Source organism: Ursus maritimus, unplaced genomic scaffold (genome assembly GCF_017311325.1).
Source record: "Ursus maritimus isolate PB19 unplaced genomic scaffold, ASM1731132v1 scaffold_4, whole genome shotgun sequence".
Lineage (NCBI taxonomy): Eukaryota > Metazoa > Chordata > Mammalia > Carnivora > Ursidae > Ursus > Ursus maritimus.
This window is the reverse complement of record NW_024426552.1, coordinates 66,054,818-66,070,211: the sequence shown is the minus strand read 5'-3', so window position 1 is coordinate 66,070,211 and position 15,394 is coordinate 66,054,818. Positions and strand designations below refer to the sequence as shown.

General features: G+C 46.3%; 1 protein-coding gene across 1 annotated transcript in view; it reads left to right on the top strand.

Annotated features, from left to right (window-relative positions):
- Nucleotides 1-3,831: 3,831 nt before the first annotated feature.
- MYLK (myosin light chain kinase) overlaps nt 3,832-15,394 on the top strand; it is a 129,444-nt gene continuing 117,881 nt past the window's right edge. Inside the window, exon 1 of the mRNA XM_040621726.1 lies at nt 3,832-4,063. The gene's annotated coding sequence lies outside the window, so the exon portion shown is untranslated. The remainder of the gene's footprint in view (nt 4,064-15,394) is intronic.

The window sequence follows — 15,394 nt, the reverse complement described above, 5'->3', positions numbered from 1 at the left end:
ACACTTACCAATTCTACAGAATTTGTCTCACCGAAAACATGAATTTACAATGAGAAATAGACAACCACTCAACTTGGAGACCAAAATTGTGGTCCCAGATCTCCACTTAATCTGCCATTTACTGGCTAATTATCGACTTCTTTGGGCCTCTTTCCTCAGCTATCTGGGTTCAATAACGTGATTGGCTTTGCGTGCTGTCACTGCCACTGTTGGAGCCCCATGCAGACCCCCTTCGCCAGGCCAATATACCCATTCCCAGCTGCTGTGTTGGCTAAGGGTTCGCAGATGGGGTTCCCTGAATCCCTACTTCAGGTTCTGCTTCTGGGTACCCCAACCCAAGACACTTCCCTCATAGGGTTGCAGAGTCAAATAAGATTCTATATGTGAAGGTCCTCTAAAAGCTAAAGTATCAGTGGGTTTTTAGTGTGGCCTTGGACCAGACCATAAAAATCCTAGCTGTGGCTTCTTGGCTGAAGGCCTGTGATGAAGGTAGACGAGGCACCCCAGGAAGGCTGGGCTGTTGTCATGCATCCCAAGGATGTGAGCCCAGGCTTCTTTCTTTTCTCCACCCAGGTGTCCAGGATAGTGGGCAGACAGTAAAAGTGGGTTTCGGTGAAGCTGATTGTCTTTAGATTAGGTAGTGGTTGAACAAGTTTTTCTCCTATTGGGAAGATAAGAATTGGAGTTGCAAATCATTTCAGACCTGGGAACTGAGCAAGGTCACAGAAATCCTTGCCTGTGCTTCGGGTGCAAGGTGCTACAAAAGTCCCACTGCAAACTGCAACTTTCTAAGAGGCGCCAGTTTCAGCATATGTAACAATCTAAAATTTATTTTAATAGGGCATTTCAGAGGTAGATTGGCCGGGGGTTGTGTAGAAAGCTGGAGGAAATTGAAAGGAAAGAGAGAGCTGAGTTCCTGAGGTCTAGAACACTTGCAATGTCCCCAGTTAATCATTGATGCCCCCAGGCCTGCGGGCCACCGGAGTCGGCCCTGCTGCAGGGGGCCAGAGTACTTGCTAATGGAATGCTAACCATGCCTTTGGTGCAGTTAATGATTTATCTCCTCCCATTACAGTGCTCTCTACTCCCTTTCTCTGAAGCTCACAGAAGGCTGTGTAATCATCGGGAGGTTAGGCTGGCCAGGCCTAAGGGGGGCGGGGGTGTGGCTGGTGGATATAATGGTGATTCGCAAACTCACTGTAGGACTGGACTTTCAGGGGCTTCCTTTTGTAGGAAAGAGTATCTTTCCTTAGTTGTTTTCTAAAGATATGCTTTAACAAAGTAATTGTTGTCTGATGTTCCTTTATATGAACCTTTGCAAAGATAGCATCACAGGATGACATGAGTTTATATGGGTAGGCAACATTTGTCACCATCACAGATGCATAATGTCTATTTGTAGAGTGCTTCTATTTCCATTGCTAGATTTAAGTACCTTGAGGGCCTCAACAAATTAATGAATGCTTGTGCTGTACGTTCATTATACATACTAATATAAAAGAACCATGGGGCACCTGGGTGGCTCAGTTGGTTGGGCGTCTGACTCAGTTTTGGCTCAGGTCATGATCTCTTGAGCTGTGGGATGGAGCCCACATGGGGCTCCATGCTCAGTGTGGAGTCTGCTTGAGATTTTCTCTCCCTCTGCCCCACCCCCCACCTGTGTACATGCGTGTGCACACGTGCTCTCTCTCAAATAAATAAATCTTAAAGAAAAAAAAGGAAACATGTATTTTCGTTTAAATTTGTTTCTACTCCACAAAGGCCAGGTATGTTATTTGCAGAAATACCAGAAAATAATTGTTCAGTAAAGAAAAAGAGGAGAGACCCAGAGACAACCACCGTTAACACTTGGCTTCATATTATAATAGATGCCAGAGCTTATCTGTCCAAGTGAATGTGGGCCCCTCACCACCGTCCACCTCAGGATATGAGTGCTTTGGTGACAAACAGTGTTGACTGCTTCCAGGGGACGTGACTTCCGAATCTGTGTTCCCTCACCGATACTCAATCTCTGTCATGAATATGGCTTAGATTGTAATAGGAAAGGGATTTTTTGTTTCCAGAAATTATAAATAAGATGGATAATATTGATTTGAAGTTTTGACTTTTTTGTTTTTTGTTCTTTTTTAAACATTGATGCCAGACTACAAGCTAGTAAGGATGGGGAGGCGGGCCTCGTGGGATATAAAGCCGCACTGACGGGCTGACTGTGGCATAACCAAAGAGGGGATTGTTCACTTTGGGGATTTTTCCTGTGATTCCAGGCTTCCTTCCCTAGGAAGACCTCTGCATCCTGGCCTCTGAGAAATGGGTTTGAGGACGAGTTGGAGGCGGGCTGCCTGGGAAGGGAAGCGAGCACAGTCCAAAGATGACCCCTGAGGCTGTTAGCACGGTTGTCTCTGCGCTGGCCTGCTTAGGGCGCTCACTGTGTTTGGATACCGCGCTTGGGTGCTCTCTCCCCTGTGCTGATACAGCATGTTCTCTGAGCTTGCTGGGGTGTGAGGAGCTCACTGAAGGCTTTCTTGGTAAATTCAATTTGGGGCCATTCAGCAAGTTTTGGGTTTGTTCCATCTGTATCCCTTGCCTCTTGTCTTGCAGGGGCTACATGGGTAAAAGCTATTGCTACCACCCTTTTATAAGGCAAACGGCTTCTTTCTCGGGAGACTTCTGTGTTGTCTGCTGTGCATTTTCCAGTGCTAAAGTCCCTTAATTCTGGGTCTCAGGCTGTGCATCCATGGGCCAGTCTGAACCCCGCTCGTCTGAAGACGAGTCCATTCTCATGGGCCTGTTGAGTTTCAGGGGTTAGAGAAAACTTCTTTCTCTGAAACTCAAGTTGATTTCTTTTCTTGGAATTTGTCTCCTTAATTTTCCCCTCCTTGGGGAAATATCTTCTCTCCAAACAAGTTACTGTAAGGCTCACATGTGTCAGGTACTTAGAAAAGTGCTTAACACTTAGCACTCAACAGATGTTAGCTGCTAACTAGTATGAGAGACAGAGTGGTCTGAAGCCTCACTGCTCCGCCAGAACATCAGGCAAGGGCACGTGTGTTGTCGCTTTCCTAGTACCCCATTAAAAAGGTAAAAAGAAACAGGTGAAATTAATTTTAACAATATATTTCACTTAACCCAACACGTCAAAAATACTATCCTTTCAACACGTAATCAATATTTTTTAATTAGCAAGATAATTTTGCATTCTTTTTCTCCTACTAAGTCTTCAAAATCCAGTGTGTAATTTATCCTTACAGTGGAGCTCAGTCGGGACTAGCCACGTTTGGGGTGTAGCATTGCCACGTGTGGCTAGTGTGGCCACCACCCCGGGCAGCTCAGGTCTAGAACCTTGCTACTCAGGATAAGCTCTGGAGACCAGAAGCATCAGTATCATCTGAGAGCTTTTCTGAACTGAAGAACCTCAGGCCTCACCCCAGATGTAGCGAAGCAGAAGCTGCATTTTAACAAGCAAGTGATTTATTTGCATGTCCGAATGGGGAGCACTGGTGTTGAATGCCCATGCTCAGTCCTCACCCCGGGATTCTGATTTCATTGGTCCAAGATAGAAGCTGGGCACTAGTATTTTTTAAAGCTTCCTCTGATGATTCTAATACGCAGCCAGGCTTGAGTCACTTGTGTAGTGGGCTCTGGAGCCAGGATACCTGGCTCTGCCCCTTTCTACCTTTGAGACCTCGGGAAATCTGCCAGAAGACTCTCTGTGCTTCAGTTTCTTCATGTCGTGAAAGTTGTATCTGCTTCAAGGAATGTAATGAGTTAATACGTGTAAAACACTCAGAACCACACCTGGCACATAGGAAGCACTCTTGAAGTATAAGCTCTCACCCTTTCTTCTTTTCCTTGAAGGTCCGGGGTTACCCAGAGCCCCACGTGACGTGGCACCGAAATGGGCAACCCATCACCAGTGGGGGCCGCTTCCTGCTGGACTGTGGTATCCGGGGGACTTTCAGCCTTGTCATTCGTGCTGTCTGTGAGGAGGACAAGGGAAAGTATACCTGTGAAGCCACCAATGATGGTGGTGCCCGCCAGGTGACAGTGGAGTTGACGGTGGAAGGTGAGTTTCAGGAAGCGAGAGCCGTGGTGGGAGATGAGCTGTCAGTTTCCCCAAGGCCTGCAGCTCCTGCTTCTGCCCTCTCTTGGGCAGAAGAGAAACCCACAAGAGAAAGCATTCCCACCCCTGAACTCAGGACCTTTTCATCTAATGGGGGAAACGTGGTTCCTGAGAACAAGGGAGGCATCCCAGGAGACACTGTCAAACTCACATCAGTTCACTTTCTTGCTCCAGCCCTCCCATGGCTTCCCCTCATACTGAGACTGAGACCAGACTGCACCACCTAGCTCTCTAGACCCATCCACCACTCCCAGCCAGGCCCCCTGCCCTTCCTTGAGCTAGCGTCAGGGCCTTCCCTGCCATTCCCTGTCAAAGCAAGAGCTCCTTCTGCAGCCCTCGCCTCCGTCAGGTCTCTGCTCACCTGTCCCCTCCTTAGAGGACCCTTTCTGACCACCCCATCCCCAGGACTCTCCATCCTCTCACTCCCTCTGAATATTTTCTTCTAGCACTCATCACTATTTCCCATTTTTTAATTCTCTCCTCCACCCTCACCTTTAACTAGAAACATTAGGCGGCGAGGGACTTGATCTTGTTTATGCTGTTATCTCTAGCATCTAGAAAACTTCCCGGCACAGGATAAATACTGAAATATTTGGAGAATGAACGAACAGTGTTTCTTACCATCATTATAAAGTAATATTCACCTATTCATAAAAGTTTTGTAAAACTCAGAAAAATATATAGGAGATAAATACACCAATGTGTTAACACTATTTTGTCTCCCCCCCACACCCCCATGTACTTAAAAGATTCTGTCAACTTTATTATCTTTAAAACTTCCAGGGAAAACATTTGACCATAAGTAAAACTGTTTCTTTTGCTGCTAGTGTGTCCCCCACATGCTGAAGCCCCTCCACCGGGGAGATCATTTCCAGTTCAGGCCACTGTCTGCTACTTAAAGGCCTGATGTCCAAAAGGACGGGGGGGAGGGTGCTGTCAGGCCCTCAGAGGTATGACAGGGTTCCCCCGACCCTTACAGGCCTTTCTAAGGGCTACTAAACCAGAAGTCCAGACTCGCTTTCTTCCCTCTCAGGAGACAGTCTTCCCAACCTGGTTTTGAGGTACACTGGATGTGAGGATTAAGATAGCCAGGGAAGGTTCCAGAGGGGGTGAGGTGCACCTGGGCCAATGTTTTCCCTGTTTCCCTACATCATGGAAAGACAGGCAGGCTGTTTCACGGAACAGAATGTGCATAGTTGGGATGCTTTCCCCAAATTCTTTAACTGAGTGACTCATTCCTTTTAATGACCTTCAACTGCCTGTGGGCTGGAGCATTCCAGATGGGAAGTGGCCCCTGATCAGAGTCTCTGAATGGCCCTCATCTAGGACAGTTCTGGTACTGTGCTGTCCCCTCTACTTCTCAATATCCAAAGTTTGAGTTGAGCTCACAAATAAAAATTACTTTCTCCTCGTATTAGTCAACTCAAGCTGTTTTAACAAATACTGCACACTACATGGCTTCAGTAAAGGCAACCTATGTACTCATAGTTCTGGAGGCTGAAAGGCTGAAATCAAGGGCCAGCTAGGTCTGGTTTCTGGTGAGAGCTCCCTTCCTGGCTTGCAGATGACCCCTGTGTCCTCATATGGCAGAGAGAGAGCTCCAGTGTCTCTTACCGTTTTTAGAAGCGCAACAGCTCTACCAGACTAGGGCCTTACCGTTAGACCTCATTGAACCTGCATCACCTTCTCCCAGGCCCTGTCTCCAAATACAGTCACACCGAGGGTTAGGGCTTCAACATAGGAATTTGGGTGGGGACACAAAATTCCGTCTATAATACCCCTTTCTGGCTTTCTGTTTATTGCTGGGGAAATGGGGAATTAGGAGTCAGAGGTCCAAGGTTCTGATCCCAACTTTTGCCAATCATATGTATAACTTTAAACCTCTGGACCTCTGTGTCTGCAGAATAAAGGGTCTAAATTCAGTGCTCTCTGTAGACTGGGCTAGCCTTTGTTTTCCGTGATCCATTTTAAAGGAATGGAATAGGCTAGGCATGCAGAAGAGGTATATAAAACCCAACTAATATGAAATCGTTTTTTCAATTCCCATTATTGAGAAAGTGAGAGTGATGACCCACTAAAATTTTTCCTGCTTAGCCGAAACGTGGGCGACGGGGAGGAAAGAAAGCAGGAGAGCTCTAGAGGAATGAGGGGAGACGAAGGCTCTCAGCACTGCGCCCTCTCCTTTGGTTTTAATCTGGGGAGACTCAGGCCCAGACCACTGAAGACGGTTTCTGTCTTCTAATCCTGGGACATAGAGAACGGCCTCAGGGCTGCAGCATCTTTACATGTGAGTGGCCCTTTGGACATTGTGCTTCTGCATCGGAGGCCAGTTTCAGCTGCTGTGTGGCCTAGGACCACCCCGTAGACCACAGGCCTGGAAGGAAGTGGGAATTCTTACAAAGGGGATCTAGCAGCCTCCTGCCTGCTCACCAACTCTGCGCTCTGCTTCTTACTTGGAAAGAGCAGAGGTCCTCGAATTGAGTCTAATTCATAGGTGAAGACTTTTGACCCCCTAGTGGTCAAGCTCAGAAGGCAGTGTTGTTAAACCGTCTGGGATTTTAGCTCCACTGACTTCTCACTATGGGGAACTTCCCCTTTTGGAGCCTTAATTCCTTTTCTGTAAACTGGAGCCCACCACTGCCCCATGGGGTGTGTAAGGATCGGTGTGGCAGTGGCAAGTAGTAGGGACCCGGTAAGTGTGGCCTTGTCATATTTGAACCTGCCATTAACATCCTGAGAACTACTTCCAGAGAGAAGTCTTTGCATGGAGAATAGAGGAATACGCTCCCCTGTCTGATTCCTGTTTGGTAACCGGGGCCAGGAAACACACAACATACTCCATGAGCACAAGTGCTTCAACGATAGGACTGTTCGTGACTTTCTGCACTGGGATGCAGCCCTAGTGTGAACGCCGGAAGGGCTCTCTGTGGCCCAATCCTGACATTCCCCCACCTCCAGGGGGCTGGTCACAGAGACTTGGTACAGAGCAAAGAAGAGATATGGCACCTGCCCGCTGGGAGCTTTCTCTCTGATAGAGGGGCCACGGGCCTGTCCTCCAGCACAGCTGTCCATAGAAATATAATGTGAGCCATGCACATAATCTTACATTTTCTACTAGCCACATTTAAAAAAACAGGTGAAGTCAATTTTCATAAAATATTTTAGTTAACCCAGTATATCCAAGATACTATCATTTTAACATATAATCAACATAAAATTATTAATGAGATATTTTACATTCTTCAGCCTTTGGGGTATATTTTGTGCTCACAGCACATCTCGATTTAGACTAGTCCTATTTCAGGAGCCCAATGACCACACATGGTTAATGCCTGTTATGTTGGACAGCACAGTCTAGAAGCTCCCACTTGAATAGGGATAAACAAGGGTTACACAGAGAAAAAAGAAAATCCATGTATACGAAGAAGGTGGTGAGTAGTCCTGGGCAATCGCAGCCACAGAGTGAGCCTAGAACTTGGGGTGGAGTGAGGGGTGATGCTGAAGTGACAGGTGTGCCCCAGACGTGGTGGTCTGAGTCTGATGAGAGGGCCCTTTGTGTTTCGGGGGCCAGGGAGTCACTTACATCATTTCAAGTAATAGAGGGTTAACTTGAAGACTTGAGCTCGGGAGCCCAGGGTAAGCCAAACTGGCAGGCCCAGAGGAGGTCCAGGCCTCAGGATGGCTCATGCTCACCTTATAGGATTGCTGAGTGCAAACGCAGGGACCGACAGATCCCCCAGGGAATCTTGTTAAAAATGCAGATTCTGATTCCACGGGTCTGGAGTGGGGCCCGAGCGTCTGCAGTTCTAGCCAGTACCAGATGATGCCCACGCTGTTGGTGCCTGTGTCACAGTTTGAGTAGCTAGGAAGGATTCAATTGCCGACGGGATATATTTAGCCTGATGCAGTGATTCTCAAATGGAAGCATGTATCAGAATCACCTAAAGGGCTTCTGAACCCACACACTGCTAGGCCTTGCCCCAGAGTTTCTGATTTAGTAGGTTGGGGTGGGCTCAAGAATTTTCATTTCTAGCAGGTTTCTTGGTGATACTGATATTGCTGCACACGGGGCCCAGTGCTTTGAGAACCAGTGGGCTAGTGCTTATACAGACTATTAGGGGACTCCAGAGAGACAGAGTAGATCATACATGTATACGTGGAAAGAAATTCATTACAAGAAATCGACTTACATGACTATGGAGGCTGATAAGTCCCAAGATCTGTAGTCCGGAAGCTGGAGACCCGGGGGAGTCAATGGTGTAGTTCCAATCCAAGTCCGAAGGCCCAAGAGCCAGAGTTGATGATGTTTTTCAGTGCAAAGGTCAGCAGGCTGCAAACCCAGAAGAGCTGATGTTTCAGTCTAAGTCAACAGCAAAGGAAAAACCGATGTCCCAGTTCAGAGGCAGTCAGGCAGGAGGAATTCCTCCATATTTGGGCAAGGGTCTGCCTTTTCAGTCTATTTGGGTCTTCAACTGATTGGATGAGGCCCACCAACATTAGAGATGTGAATCTGTTTTACTCAGTCTACTGGCTTCAATGTTAATCTCATCCGAAAACACCTCATACAGGGGCTCCTGGGTGGCTCAGTTGGTTAAGTATCTTGACTCTTGGTTTCGGCTTGGCTCATGATCTCAGGGTTATGGGATCGAACCCCAGGTCAGGCTTCACACTCAGCGTGGAGTCTCCTTGTCCCACTCCCTCCCCCTCGCCCCCCCCCTTGCATGAGCACGCTCTCTCTCTCAAATAAATAAAACCTTAAAAAAAAAAAAAAACCTCATACAACTATGGACTATGAGAAACAAACTGAGGGCCTCAGAGGGGAGGGGGGTGGGGGAATGGGATAGACTGGTGATGGGTAGTAAGGAGGGCACGTATTGCATGGTGCACTGGGTGTTATACGCAACTAATGAATCATCAAGCTTTACATCGGAAACCGGGGATATACTGTATGGTGACTAACATAATATAATAAAAAATCATTAAAAAAAAAACTCATACAAACATCCAGACTAACGTTTGACCAAATATCTAGGCACCCCACGGCTGAGTTAAATTGACACATAAAATTAACCATCACTAAATACTTTATTAGAATATTCCTGAATTATTTCATGGAATCTGATTGACACCTTTCTTCTTTTGTAGCTATCCATTAGGAATATCAGCTGAGTAACAGACCTGCTGTAAAAGTTAGCAGTGGTATGTGATATGGGCCAGAAAGGCAGAATGGGAACATGTGCCCAGAGGTTGCGAGAGAGCAGCCACAAAGCCGGGAAAAGATGTGCAGAGACCAGGTATAATATAACCAGAGCCAGCTCGCATCCAGTCCTTCCCCGTGTTGCTGGCAAGGTTGGGATTGGTCTTCCTGAGGACAGGTGCCACCATGTTCCAGTCTGCACTGTACAGGGCAGGGTGATGAGTATAAAACACGGCTGCCAGGTGCTTGCCTCTTTTGCAGGCCTGTGGTCACGGCAGGTGTCACTGGGGTGACCGTTCATCTGCTTTATGCCTACTCTGCCAATGTCATTATAAATAAAGCCTGCTTTGACTTTCAGAAGAGTCCCAGTTTGGATAATAACTGCCATGGTTATTCTGGCCATGCTTGACATGTCCAGTGCCCTGAGCAGTAAGAAAGCTATAAAGGGGATGCTGAGAAATAAAGGGTTATTCTAGGGACAGAGGAGTAGCAAGAGCAATAGTTTCAGAGGACATGGATAAAGTTTATTTCATCTCTGGAAAATAAATTCCAAGCCATTAACCACTCTGGCTTAGAATGAACAATTTTTTAAAGTAAATTTTAAAATAATGAATACGTATTCACTGGGGAATAGATTGGCCAGGAGCTCCCTCCTCTTAGGGAGTTTTCTTTGAAATCAATAGGAGGGGCAAACACCTAGTCTCCCCCCCACTTTCTGGACCCGGCCTTGGCCGTCATCATTCTTTCTTCTCTCCATCCTTTGTGCAGAATCCTCCTCCATGTCTGTGGACTTCTTTCCCCAGCTTCCTCTCCTGGAGGTGATGGGTTCTGAGGCTGCCCACTTTTGTCTGTGCCACAGAACAAAGATACGTGCCCTCATCCTACAATGTCTCCAGCGAGGGAGGAGCAAATCCCTGTATCCATTCCCCGTTCACGGCTCCGCTCCTCTCTGTGTCAGGCCCTGGGGACAGAGCAGAGCAGTTCATACAGGGTCCCTGCCCCCTGAGATCTACTTCATACTGAGAAAGAGAGACTATAACTAAGTAACAAGTGTAACTTTTGTAACAGAATTAAGAACTCCCTATGTGTGAGAAAGATGGCTGCCTGGAATGTGACAGCAGGAGGAAGAGGGACCTCAGGTCATGGGATTTAAGGGAGAAGAGTGGCCCTAGGAACTTGGAGTTAACTGAAAGGTGGAGTGTTTACCCCCAGATCCCCTGTCTGTCCTCACTGGAGGGCTTCTTCCTGACACATGAACTCTCCATCACTCTGGCTTGCCCTGTGTGTGATCTGAGTCTGCTGCTGAGACCAGACATGAAGCCCCAGACAAAGACTTATGGGTTTAGAGTGAGAAATAGTGAGAGAGTTAGTGAGGTCAGCCGAGTGAGGGTACGTCTGGAGAGGCAGGCAGGGGTTAGACCCTGGTGCTGGGAAGCCGTTGGAGGGTATCAAGGAAGAAAATGACATGATTTGATTTAGGCAAAATATCTCACTAAAGTGTGTGGTGGCAGGGAGGCCGCCATTGGTCTCCTGTCTTTAAGCATCGATTTCCTGAAATTGACTGAGCAACGGCTGTTTCTATGTCCTCATAGAAGGCGTTTCCCTGATCCAAACCAGAGGGATCGGTGTGTGCTGAATCTTTTAACAGCACGTTGGCCAGTGAAACGATAGAAAGCAACTCACCTCTGCCCCCTCACCTCCACTTCACTTGTTTCGCTTTTGTTCCTTTATCCCAGAAAGACACGGATTTTCCCCTGTTCCTTCCTAATGTACACCACTGGCTGGCCCAGTGGATGCCAAGGGCTGTAGGTTTTTGCTTTGCCTTTTAGTTGCCCCTGTTCCAAACAAGGCCTGCCCCCCACCCCAGGTCTGCCTGCCTTTCCTCTTCCGGAAGGTCAGCCTCCTGCCCATCCCTCATGGCCCAGCCACCCCAGTCCTGCAGCCTCCTCTCTCTACACCCCCATGAAACCCCTGTCCCGCAAGCCAAGGCTCCCTGACAGTGTGGGAGAGAAAGGGTCCGGCGGCGAGCCTGGAGAGAGTGACCCCATGTCGTGGGACTTGAGGGTGAAGAGTGCCCCAGTGACTGCTTGCCTGCTTATACTGGTGCCACCAGCGTTCTTGGGGGATTTGGGATTTGTAGGAAATGCTCCTGTGCCACCTTTGTGCCGCTACCCTTTTTCAGGGACAGATTTCTCAGATCCTTTTTATTTTCACATTGGATTAGATTGATGACATTCTGGATTTTGAACCCATGTCTGTTTGTAGTGGCCGAGTCTTAAATTATTGTACACCTCAGGAATGTCTGCTGTGATTCTCCATGTACGAGTGTGTGTGCTCCTATTTCTTTTGTAGTATCTTTTTTTAATCTACATTTTCCACCTTCCTACAGACCTGTAATTATATTACCCAGTGAGACTCTATAAACTCCTTTCAGTTCATAGCACTCCTGATGCCCCTTCCTTTTTGTAGGTGCCTGTGCTCTACTGAAAAAAAAAAAAAAAATCCAGTCGGGATTTTAGAATGCTCTGAGGTTTTGTCCTTTTCTGTCTCATCAAAGTTAACAGTATAAATGTGTTAGAAATGAACGTTGTTCTTTTTGCCCCACAGTCTCTTGGCTGTGAAATAGTTGTGTGTCAAGGCTGCCTTGGCAAAAGCCTCACCGCTTACTTGCTCTACACAAGAGCCAGCTGCAGGTCCCTTGGTCTCTTTCTGCTCCTGAAGGTGACTCCCAATGTCCCCATACTCCACAGCATCCGCCAGTGCCCCTGGCTGGCCCCGCTTTGATTGTCACTGTGGACACTGCGGCCTTTCACCCCCGGCTCACTGGTCTCAGTCCTTGGCCCCTCCCCTGCCCTTAGCCAGTCGCTCCCAGTTCCAGCCTCTTCATTCACCAGGTGGTATTGAATGTGCTGACTCTGTGCTGGGCTCGGAGGGCAGCGAGGGTTGGTGATTGCCCTCAGGCAGACTTTCCTGACCTCAAATTTCATTATTACATTGCAGTTAAGATTCAGTATCCCGATGTATTTATGAGGTGCTGACTGTGTGGGGTGCTGTGTGGGAGACACAGTACTTGGTCGAATCCTTTCTGCAGGAGCCTGGTTGGTCAGACAGGACGTCGGCGCATTGGGAGTTAAGCGAAAGCACGACTCCAGCCAAGGCAGAATGGGCTTCTTGGCCAAATGATTGGCACATCGGCTTGTAAATTCAGAGGAGAACAAAGCCTCTGGAGGCCGAGATGGTCTGTGATGTCTTCTTGGAGGAGAGACTAGGGCTAGTCCTGGAAGAACGAGTCAGATCTAGGCACAGATCAGGATTCGGACGATGGGGGTGGGAGGAAAGGGGAGAAAGTTAGTGACATCACACACACACACACACACACACACACACACACACACACACGGTCTTCTGTTTTTCATTTTCTGTATCTCAGTGCTCTGTAACTTGGCTTGCTATATTATCTTCCCTTAAGGTTATTTCATACTTTTTTTTTAAAGATTTTATTTATTTATTTGAGAGAGAGAGAGACAGGGAGTGCACAAGCCGGGGGGAGGGGCAGAGGGAGTGGGAGAAGCAGACTCCCCGCTGAGCAGACACCCCATGCGGGACTGGATCCCAGGACCCTGAGTTCAGGACCTGAGCTAAAGGCAGACGCTTAACCCACTGAGCCACCCAGGCGACCCTTGTACTTTTTTTTTTTTTTATCACATGTCCACTTTGCCATTGATCCTAACACTACCTTTTTTTAGGCCACCTTAATATTTTTCTTCTTTTTAATCTTTTCTCTTTATTGAGAAATAATTCTTTTTTTCCACTTTTTACTTTTTGGGTCTCCCCGTGTCTACCTGTGTGCTTTCATTTTCCGGGACTACTTGTACAGTGCACTGCTTGATCATTTGCTTTTAAATCCGAACATCCCAGAATCGCCGTGGGCGTCATTGCGTCCTCTGGAGCACCTGAGCGTTCACCTACTGAAATAACCATGTTGAGCACTTACATATTGAAATAAGTGTTAGGGTAGCTTACTTTCCTTTTATTTTTGGTTAGTATTTTAGTTAGGGCTTTACATTTATTTTCTTTTTGAGATGATATGTGGGTGGTTAGCAGTGAACTCTCTGGATGGCTCAGGGAGCATTACTAAATATCTGTTATAAAAAATGGACACTTTTTTCTGATTAAAACCACTGTTTTAAACAATCCTTAAAATCCACTTTGAAGTTGCCTGCGAGTAGGGTGACTGCTCCCTGGTTTGCCTGGAACAGCCCTGGTTTACTCCTATTGTCCCGGCAGGATTATTAATTATGTCCCTTCCAGTGTCACGAGTCCCTGTTTGGATGATAAGTTATATCATCACGTATTTTGGAAGCATTTCGTCTCCTTACCATCTTGATCACATTATTCGCCTTGTCTGCAGCATTGTCTGTCCCAATCCAGTCTCCGTATCCTTTAACAAAAAGCACCAGTTCCCTCACTGTTGAACTTTTCACTCCTAAAACCTGCCAGCATTCTCTTCTACTTGTCCTTGAAAAATCTAAGAGAACTGTTTAAATACTTTCAGTGCCTTGGCCTTTTTTTCCCCCCTCACTAACTCGATCCTGTCTTCACCGATTCTCTTAACTTACTCTTCTATTTTTGGCATTTCCATCTTAATCCCCTTTCCACTTATTTTTCTCCATAGCCTTACTGTTCTGCCAGATTTTCATAGTTTCACAAAATTAATTTTGCCTTATCTGACAACTCGCAACTTCAAATTTTTGCCTATAAATAGACTTGTTAGTTATTTTAGCCCAAATTCTCTTTTCGTTTTGATGTCCACTCTCTGGTGTTAACCCACATTAAAATAAGCACCCCGTTCCATTTCTAGCTGCCGGCTTGCTGTCTTACCTTTGGTTGATACCGTAAATTGCTCTCACTGATACAGAAGTACCTCCAAACAGCATTCTTTTGCTCTTCTTTTAGGCAGTGTCATATTTTTGCTTTATTAAGCCCAAATTCTCTTTTCGTTTTGATGTCCACTCTCTGGTGTTAACCCACATTAAAATAAGCACCCCGTTCCATTTCTAGCTGCCGGCTTGCTGTCTTACCTTTGGTTGATACCGTAAATTGCTCTCACTGATACAGAAGTACCTCCAAACAGCATTCTTTTGCTCTTCTTTTAGGCAGTGTCGTATTTTTGCTTTATTTTTTTTTTTAAGGAATAAAAGAATTTTAGTCTTTGGATTAAGATGTTTAGCTCCCAAGAATCTTAAAAATGCTTAGTCTGTTTTTTAGTGTGGTTAAAGTACACATAAATTTACCATTGCAACCATTTTAAAGTATACAATTCAGTGGCATTAAGTACATTCACCATCACCACCATCTAGTTCCAAAACTTTTCGTCATCCTGAACAGAGACCCCATCCCCACTGAGCAGTCACTCCCCATCTGCCTCCCCCAGCCCCTGGCCGCTGCTGATGTACATTGTCTCTATCCATTTGCCTCTTTTCAACATCTCATACAAATGGAATCAGATGTTTATTTGAGTCTGGCTTTCTTCACTTAGCAAATTTTCTCGGGGTTCATCCATGTTGAAACACGTGTCAGTACGTTATTCTTCTGTGTGGCTGAATAGTATTTCATCATACGAATGGACCACATTTTGTTTATCCCTTCGTCAGATGATCAGTCTAATTTTTATCCAGTCTTTGCTCTGAGATGAAATGAGTGATACAGTAGCATGATAAATGCCGTGAAGGGTACATAGATATTTTTCAGAGGGAGTCTCAGTGATCGGGTATGTGGCTGATGCTTTGCTGTTAGCAGGTGCAAGAGGCCCTATTCACCTGTTTGGGCGCCAGAATTGCCTGCCTTACTTTCTTTCTCCACCCTACCCCTCCTTTTTTCTTTATTTTTGATAACTAGACCACATCTTGTTTTTTTTCTTTACTGTCATATTTATAGGTTTTAAAAAATACAGCTGAATCAATTCTTCATAGTCCCACCACCCAAAACAATCACTGTTAATAACATTTTGATATATTTTCTTCTGGTTGCTTTCCTGTCTTTGAATACTTTATTTTTTCCTAGTTAAGATCACATCG